The sequence below is a fragment of the Arachis hypogaea genome, chromosome 18 (assembly GCF_003086295.3).
Source record: "Arachis hypogaea cultivar Tifrunner chromosome 18, arahy.Tifrunner.gnm2.J5K5, whole genome shotgun sequence".
Lineage (NCBI taxonomy): Eukaryota > Viridiplantae > Streptophyta > Magnoliopsida > Fabales > Fabaceae > Arachis > Arachis hypogaea.
In genome coordinates, this window is record NC_092053.1 from 131,192,309 (window position 1) to 131,202,820 (window position 10,512).

Genomic DNA, 10,512 nt, shown 5'->3' on the forward strand with positions numbered 1-10,512 from the left:
GTGAAGCTACATCACATGAAACTTAAAAAGAAAAATAAAAAAAATATTTATGACATAACGTTATAACCAATACTTGGTATTTTTTTCAATTAAATAATTTAACTATTTTATTTACCGAATTATATATTTTATAATATATTTATCAATTTTCATAATATGATTTATCTCATTTATAGTATAAATAAAATGAGTTTGGCCAATGAGTAATAGTTCAAATGGTATAGACTCCCCATACTCAATTAAGAGGTGAGTTTGAGTCTCCTATCTTTCCAAATTTTGAGCCAATGAGTAATAGCTTAAATGACATAGACTCCCCATACTCAATTAAGAGGTTGCGGATTCGAGTCTCCTATCTTTTCAAATTTTTACAAACAAGATATTTAAAATTCGAGTCTCCTATCTTTCCAAATTTTTACAAACAAGATATTTAAAATTTGAAAAACATATGTATTATTATAAAACAAATTACGATTCAAATAATATCAATTAGTACTTAGAAAGTTTAGTGAAAGAAATTAAAACAAAAATTATGTTTAAAAAATTAATACTCAAAAAGAGTACATATAAAATTTTAAATTAAATTATAGAATGAATTAGATTATTTAAATTTAAAAAAAAAAACTTTTATGTATTCAAGTTACATAATAAAAATAAATACGATAAATTAAATAAATCATGTAATGTAAAATAATAAATATACTATAAATTACTTATTTTAATAAAAAAAATAATTAAATTATTTATTTAAAAAAAATCCCATACTCGTTCGCCACCCTTCCCTTAATTGTTTAGTTAGTCCCTACTAATTATAAAAATATTTAATTAGTTATTTTAATTTTTTTAAAGTTTAAATTATATTATGTATCCTAATTATACTATTTAAACTTTTTTTTATACAGGAATAGCTCCATAATTTGAGTTTTAATTGATGAGACCATTTTTGTGAGGATGAATTTGCTAAATAGAAAAAAATACTGCTCAAATAAAAAAATCATCTATATTAATCGACTTAATAATCATTAGTTTAAAACGCACTAATTAAACGAACATACAAAAAGAACTTGTGAAATAGAAATTATTTATTTTTTAATAAACATTTAAATTAATCTTCTAACGAATTTTAAATTAGATACTTTAATTCACTATAAAATTTTATTTTAAAAAATTTTGGAGAATAAATTGAATATTTACTCTAAAATATTTTGGTAACTTTTTACTGTTATTATTAATTATCTTGTACTCTGCTCTGATTGTTGTTAAAAAGAATTGATTATTAATATAAGAGTTTGGACTAAAGATGTCAAATAGATTGTTCAATGGAAGCTAATTATATATATAGGTCTTTAAAATAGAAATTGGCCTGCTTAAAAAAAATTTGTCGAGTTAAAAGGTCTTTTTATTTTTTTTTTTTTTTTTAATAGACAATTTTTAACTAAAAAAACAAATAAAATAATAAATTTTTGGATACTTATCAACTTTGGGTTAAATATTTGAGATATTTTGATTAAAATTTGACATATTTAAGTTAGGTTATTAAAAAAATTATCAAAAGCATTAAAAATAAATTAAACGAGAATGATTAAAAAAAAAAGTTAAACAAGTTAAATGGACCAATTTATTTATTTTGTAGGATAATCTATTTAATTCATATATTAACCAAATCCATTAAACATCTTATTTTTATAGACTTATTTTTACAATAAAAAACTTATACACACTCACACTCACACTCATTTGAAATAATTAAATGGGTCAAGTCATTAAATTCAGCTCATTTTAAACGGTATTGCTTGTAGTCCAAGTATTCTTTACTTCTGATTCAGTCAAATAAATCTTATCTTGTAGAGTGTTAATGGTTTCGATGATTCTTTCATGTTTAATTTATATGAGGTATGGTCAAATATCGTTACTAATTAAATAGTTTATGTTTTTATTTAAAAAATTTTAGTATAAAATTTGTTAATAGTTATTTCAAAAATCATATTTTGGTAGATTATTTTTTAGAGGGTACCAAAAAGAAGGTTTACACTGTAAAAGAATTTCAGAATATTATATAAAAACAAAAATTTCTAGTCAAATTGCCAGTAATTCTCAGAAACATTTTTTACATAAAAAAGAATTGGCTAAAAAAAAAAACTAAGAAAAAGCATTTTTATATAATTTGATCATCATAAGTTATTTCTTTACTCTCAATTAGTTAGTCTAATTCAATTTCTACTAATATAAAAAATATTTAATTGACTATTTTAAACTCTTAAGTTATTATCCATGATAGTTACACTATTTTAATTGTTTTTCAATATAGAAATTGAGCCCTATTTCGAGGTTTTTAATGGATGGAGGAGGATTTGCTTAAAGGAGGAAAAACATGTAAATGGTTTAAAGATTTTTATTTAGGTTGCACATATCTAGTTCGAGTTAGTTGTTAGCTAGTCTTGTAAATGAACAATGACTGGAAGATAGGTTTGAAAAAATAATGATGTAGGAAAATGCAATCATTATAGATGTAATTGTGATTCATAACATTTTTATCATTAATATTTGATTTTCTAGTTCTCCGACCTTGATGGAAATGCTGAAGGGGACGGTGAACTAGATTTTATCGAAAGTCTTAATGGTCATGTCGAAGAGACTTTTGGTATAAATAATGTATCTTTTAAAAGATTATTAGTTTCAAATATATTAATTAAACAAATGTAGAAATTTTTTTAAAGTATTTCATCCATAAAAATTAATTATAAAATATTTTTATGTAATTTTATACTTTTATTATTGATTACTTCTTTTTTATATTTAATTTGGTTATCATTGAAGTTGAGAGTTAGTATAAGAAGAGCTTGACACTAATTAGATTATAGACAAAGTATTTGATACTAATTAGCTTATTAAGTATTTACACAATTACTCCAATTAACTTGCTGTGTTGTATTTATATGATGCCAGTAATAAAATTTTGTTTTATTAATGTTATTATTGCCTTTTTTGTATGAACGAGAATAAGTGACTTTTGTAACAACACTTTTGTTGTTCTTATTTATAGTGAAAATCATATTTACCATGATAACCTTAAATAAGAAAATGAAGACAAGATGTAATAAAATGATCTGTTGTTCATAGAAGAAAATTATTTTCATTCAACAAAAGGAGAAAAGAAAAGGCAAATTCATAGAATATACTTCAATTTAAGTTATATATTTTCCATGATATCTTTCTATGTTATATAGTGTGTACACTTTCTATATATAATTATTGAATAAATTTCTATGTAAGTTGTTTTATTTGATCACAGTAAATATGATTCACAATACTTGTTTGAATCTTATTAAGAGTTTATCTACTCCTTGAAGAGATCAGTTATTTTCATATTCATCGTCAACATCATTGAATTCTTTATTGAAATTGTTCATTAAATATGCCAGTTTTTTACTTGTCCTACATTATTGTCTTATTTTATCTATTTTTTTGTTCTCGTGCTTGAGTAGTGTTCAAGCCATTCTTTCTCTTTTGAATTCCCATTAATCTTTTTATGCCATTTTTCCTTGGAGAACGTTTGCCATAGGTATTTTTCTCAACTCCTTGCTTCACCTCTTTGTTTCATGGTAGAACCTTTATTCTTCGACTTGGCGCTTTAATTTTAGTGCATTATTCTTGTTATGATTCCAATAAACTAATTTAGCTACGAGAGTTTAATTTAATTTACACTTGAAACTATTTTGTTGCTGCATTACATCATCAGTTTTTACTTTTGTGGTAGGCAAGAGTCACTTCAATTTCTTTTTTACTTAGAATTCGATACATATGTTGCTCCTAATAAGCAACGAATGTTATTTATGCAGTTAAATAATTTTGGAAAAACAACAGCAGATGTCACCTTGCTTTTCACATGGACTGTAAGTGAAACTTTTTTTTGGACTATTTACTATTACACTGTTGGTGTTTTAATGTTTTATCCTATTCTTGGCCCTTGGAGTGCTTAATGCAAACAATTGATGTATGCATTCAGATCTGTGTTGGATGACACAACTTATTTTTTATTTTTTCTTTTATTATTCTTGTTAATTTTTCATAATTATATTTTTTATTACAATATTTTTCATCTCAAATTTTTTGAATGAAAAAAAATGTGAATAAATTAGATTTTCTGAATTTATTTTAGTTTATTACCAAATAGAATACAAGAACACAAAATTGTGTGTCTCTGTCCTTTATGTCTTGTTCTCAGTGTCTTGTTCTTAGAAACAAACGCAGCCTTGATATATGCATTCAGATTTCTGTTGGAGGACTTTCTGAGTTTACTGGCGATCATTCTAATTCAAAGATGTAAGAAAATTGTAACTTGTTCACCTTCTTTGTGAAAATCTCCCATTTGATTGCTTTTTATTCTAACATTCAAGACACATATTTTGTCATGCTAGGGTGAATGATAAAGTTATAATTTTTCACAATATTTCATTTAAACTTGAAAAATATTTATTCATTGTTTTGTTATATCAAGTTATTGGTTCCATCATGTTTTCTTCTCCTGGATAAAGCTAATTATTTTGTTCTAGCTTCTAAGCATTATATAAGACAAGCACTTGGATTTTCTTTTATTTGGGTATCATAAATAATTTCTTGTCAATTATGACAATTACAATGTTGAAGACTTCAAGTCCTGTCAAGCATCACTGTTTCATAATATTGGAAGCCTAAACAATTACCCCTTTTGAACTCTTAAAAATGATGTATCTTGTAAAGAAACTTAACAGGTGTTACACTAAATTCTATGGTACTAATGGCGATGCAGCTGCAAAGATTGCGCACGATGCTATTATCAGTAATACTCTCTGATGAGATACATTAAATTTTGTATTTGTATAGTTGGGATTCGAAACTCAATATTGAGAATTATATCTATAGATATATTTTTAAAGAGCCAGACTACGGATAAAATTTTCTCTTTTCTTTTCTGTTCTTTCTTTGATGTCAAAATTTAGATGATTTCCCAAAGCATGCACCATAGGTATAATTGCTAATAGCCTAATAGATTTCATGAATAACTTACTAAAGCTTCTATGAATTGGTGACATAGGGCACCGGCAATGGGAGGCTCAGATTGAAGACTGGCAAAGACCAATCCTTCAACACAAAAAAGACTTCCTTAGTGGTAATGCTCAGTTCTTTATTAACTTTATTCTTGTACTTTAAAAATTCTGAAGCATTCCGAGTTGTGCAGGTACCCTACAACCCTTCTGAATTTATGTTTTTGGTGACTTACAACCCTTCTAAATGAGCTTTACTATCTCAATTCTGGATTCACAATTTGGACAGGTATTTCTCTAAAACATGGGTTTTATATATTAGCTAATTAAGCCATGTTTGTTTGCTTTAAACTTTTCAGACTCTGTATGATTATGTGCTATGAGTTATGACTGTCTTTGTCATCAATTTGTTACATCATTCTCTGTTTTGCAGATGGTTCAGGTCCAGTGCATAGTTCAGCTAGCTTAGAGGAAAGAAAATTTTCGCTGGATGGGTTCATATATGATTTAGAGAGTCCGAATTAGTTTAAAATATATTAATTAAACAGATATGTAAAATTTTTTTAAAAGTATTTTATCCATAAAAATTAGTTATAAAATATTTCTATGTAATTTTATACTTTTATGATTATTTTTTAAAAAAGAGTTGAGAGTTAATACAAGAAGAGTTTGAACACTCATTAGATTATAGACAAAGTATTTGACACTAATTATTGTTAAGTATTTTCAACAATGACCCTATTCACAGGAATCACTCCTCTATATGGTTCCAGCCTTCAATATGCAGGGCCTGCATCTCTTGTATGGGGATGGGTGGTGGTTTCTTTCTTCACTTGGTTTGTTGAGATTGCTATGGCTGAGATTTGTTCATCTTTCCCGGTGTGTAACTTCATTCTTCAATTTGGTATTATTTCTGTCTTGTAATGAATGATATAGCATCTTGGATATTCCAAAATCCTATAATGAAGTAAAAAATAGATGCTTTCAACTTCTTGAAATGTTAAATAGTGATTTTTTTTTCATTTAGTGTTAAGAAATATACTTAAGAGAAACTATTAGGAAGATACATAATTTCTCGGTTTGTTAAGGTTGATTTGAGATTGATAAAATCTGGTTTCTACTGGTATCATTGGCTTAAAGATCATGCTTTTCCCAATTTCAAATTTGGAACTCAATCAATTGTGTTTAAACAAATTAAATATGTTTTGTAATGAAATCAAGAGGGTATGGGTTCATATATGATTTAGAGAGTCCAAATTTATCGCCCCAGAGTGATAATGCTATTAACATTATTGAAAGATTTAGATCTGCACCCACTCCAACTGCATCAAAGTCAATTTCTTTATCTTGAAGGCATCGAGTATCCAATGTGGAATACCTTTGATGTTCATTTTTACTCATCTTTTGCACTGGTCATGCTTTTTCCAAACTTGAACTCAGTGTCCAAAGAGACTTTGCTGCGGCCATAATGATGCATGACCCTGAAAAAAAGGCAAACTCTAGTTGTTGGCTGAATGGTTCACAGAAAGGTTCTTGGTGCTGTTCCTCATGATATTGGAGTCAATGATCCATGGTTTGAAATAAATGGCTATAATCTTCATAACACAGCTATGCCTTATTTGCATGCTTTATTTCCATTGGTGTAACTTGTGAAGTAGGTTTGTTAGATTAACAACATATGAAGCTGCATGGTCCAAGGATGGACTTGGGTAAAGTACCTTATTACTCACAGAATGACAGAATCAGAAGGTTATTTCAGACATTTTAGTTCTCAATAAATTTTAACCAAATTAGTCTCTAACTTTTTATTTTCTTAGACGAATAAATTTTTACATCAAATTTTGATAAAGAATTAGACAAATTTATCCTATCATTATTTAATAAAGACACAACAGTTTTTAAAAGCTTTTAAATTTCTAAAATCAATCTCTCCATAAACAAATAATAAGGTTTGAAGACTGATTTGGTAATTAAAATTTATTGAAAATTAAAATGTCTTGGCTAAATACTTTTTAGAAACTGATTCAGATATTACTCAATAAAAAAACTCAAAATAAAGTTTTCTGTGTTTTATCATTTTTTATTTTTGAAATAGTTAATGAAAGTTGATTCTTCGGTTGAATCAACAGTTATGCTTTCCAAATTCCTAAAGCATGGAACACTAACAATAGATACAGATCTATGTGTTACATGCGCCTTTAGCCATGTGGGCAATGTAGTAGGCATTATCGAAACTAAAGCACACGTGGCATGAGATTAATGTTGATGTGAAGGAAGGTAATTTGTCTTTGTCAAGATACCATGCTGGTTTTTGCAAAGTGCATGTCTTCTGAAGACCAAGAAATCTGTGGCAGCTTATATATGATTCTACTTGCAAGAGAATGTTGTAGTCAAAGATTATTAGATTTAAACTTGTGCAATGCACCAAAAGAATGCAATAATATAAATGAAAATAATCTTTTGCATTAAAAAATAAAATATTTTAACCTTATCAAACTTTTTTATAAAATTATTTTAACTGATTTTTTTTATATGGATCAAAGTTTAGTGTAACACTCGGTTATTAAATTTTATTGTGTTTTTTAAAATTTTCAAGGCTGGAGACAATTCACAGGAGGCGAATTGTAGCAGCAGATTTTTTTTAAAAAAATTTATTTGTAGTAATACTACGGCCCGCATTGAGTTATTATAATATTAAATATATAATATACGGAGAGCGTATTGTCGATACAATGAGGCATATTGATATTACATAGGGAACGTATTGTATTTCTCTTATTATGAAAATATAAATGGGGTATTATAAAAAGAAAAACGGATATGTTTGGTTGAGTGTGAGTGGGAGTGTTTTTCTTTTAGAGTGTGAGTGTACACGTATAAAAATGGAAAGAGGTGTTAGTTTAAAAATATATATATTATAATGGTCAGATTTTTTTTTAAACATGTATGATTTTTATATGTAAAAATTCTTGTGATGTTATTCTTTTTGCAATAACATATGAGAAGTTTAAGAGTATATTTTGTAAATGTGTTGATAACCAAATATTAAGAAGAGTCACAAATATTCTTTACAGACAGCATGTGTTAGTATTTAGTGATTTCCTTTAGTTTTAAATAATGTATGTGCATAGCTGACGAAGCAAATATGTACGGAATGTTTTCGATCTATTAGCAAATACGAGCACAAGTGTCGGTTATCAAGTTATATGTTGAGTTTGAAGAATTGATGTTGATTTACCGGAGCCTAACATCGACTGGACTGAGCCAACTATATTTTATGCAAAGTGTATACAATATAGAACAAGTGGCGATTGACTTATCATGGTTAGTCTTATTAAAAGAAAATTTTGTTGGGTTATAGGGCAGTACAATGGTAGTCACCATGCACCAGAACTATCATTTCTCAAGATTATGCCAAGCTGAGCTCAAACATAATTGCACATTTCTTAAGAATATGCCAAGTTGAACTCAAACATAATTGCAGAGGTGATAAAGCTATTGGTCTAATTGTATTCATTAATTATATTATTTATATATCATTTTTTCTCTTTTAACAATTTATACTTTTTAATATTATTTAATTATAATATTATTAAAAATACATAGTGTTATCATAATTTATGAAAAATAAAATTAAATATTAATTTCAATTTTTAAAATATCATATTCAGATTTACATTTCATCTAAGAGTTTTATATTTGTACAAATATTTAAATATAATCTAAAATAAATAAATAAATAAAAATGACTATTTAGAAGAACAAAAATTAAAATGATAATATAAAGTCAAATAAATAAATTTAAATTGAGTATTTTCGTAATTTTAAAAGTTTAATTTATGTATAAATTTTTTAATTTTATAATTATTAAATTTAAAATTAATTTATATATTTTATAAAATATATATTCATTTTGTTTTTAGGCAATGCATGGGTGTAAATCTAGTTAAAATTGAAAATGAGACTAAGAGAGAAAGCATACATATTGAAGAGACAGGGTGCTAGTGCACTATATATTCTCGGACCTACAGGAGTTAGACGCGGGTTGCGCAAGCAATATGTCCCTACGTATTGTCAGTGCAATACGCCTCTTGTGAGTTGTACTTTTTCCAAATGACGTTCTTAGATTCTTGTAAATTACCGTTTTTTGCAATATCACAGAAAATTTGATGTTGTTCTGATACGAATTTGTATCAAGAATAAAGAGAATTAGAGATAATCAGAAAGAATAGAAGAAAAATTTCTAAAATTAGGGACAAAGAGAAAAAGTAGAGTTTCAATTACATTATGTCTATCCTATATTATTACATCATACTCTTATTTATAGTATAATTTTCTAATTGGACTCCTCCAATACTAATCTTGTTTCCATTACTGGAACTTTATATGACCAATGCAAAATGAGTCAAGTGATGATGATATTGATTAGAAGAATCTCCCTGTACTTGTACCATAACAACATAAGCAAAGGAAGAATGAGCTGAAAGATTTACCTTGGACTACTTTGGCACCTGACCTCACCTGTGCTCTAAGCCTCTAAAGTATTCCTTCTTATAATTATTTATTTTTATCCATAGTAGATTCTTCGTTGATCTTTATTTAATTAAATCAAAAGTAGCAATGATCATAGATGTTAGTGAAACATTGCTTCCGTATTTATGACAAAAGGAATAATGGCCATTATATATAGTTTGCTTTGCATTTAACAACTAAAGTAAGAAGGGAAAAAGCTTGTTTCTCTGAAATAGTGAAATGTTCCTTCTGTGTTTATAATTGTCTCTGATTCTAGGGAATAATCAAATGTCTATTATTCTCCTCATGTTCAGGAAGTACAAAATACTAATTAAGACGACGAAAATACTTAAAGCAAGAATGAGTCAAGAGAATTCACATATGTTGAAGATGATAGAAGTGGAGCTGTTTGCCGACGACCACAATTTGGGTGGTAATCCACCGCCTCAGCTTCAGCCTCAGCCTGATTGGGATATGGAGAAGATGTGACGTCGGTGGTTATCAACCACTTCAACCTCAACTTCAGCCCAAGCTGCAGTCGGATAATCAACCATCTCATTTTTGGGACGACAACAAACAGTTCGATGAGTGTTTGCCGGAAGCTATGGAGAATTGCCGGCAGGAGGCGGAAGCTATGAAAATGACAGAGCAGTCGGATAATCAACCACCTCATTCTTGGGACTACAACAAACAGTTCGATGAGTGTTTGCCGGAAGCTATGGAGAACCGCCGGCGGGAGGCGGAAGCTATGAAGATGACAGAGCACTATTATGGAAGCCCATTATCTGGTTATCAACCACTTCAGTCTGAGCCTCAGCCGTGTGCCATTGACGTGTGTGGTTATCAACCACCTCAGCTACCGTCTCAGCCTCAGCCTCATCCTTGGTCTCGGCCACTTCAGTCTGAGCCTCAGCCGTGTGCCATTGACGTGTCTATTAATCCACCTCAGCCTCAGCCCCAGCCTTGGTCTCGGCCACTT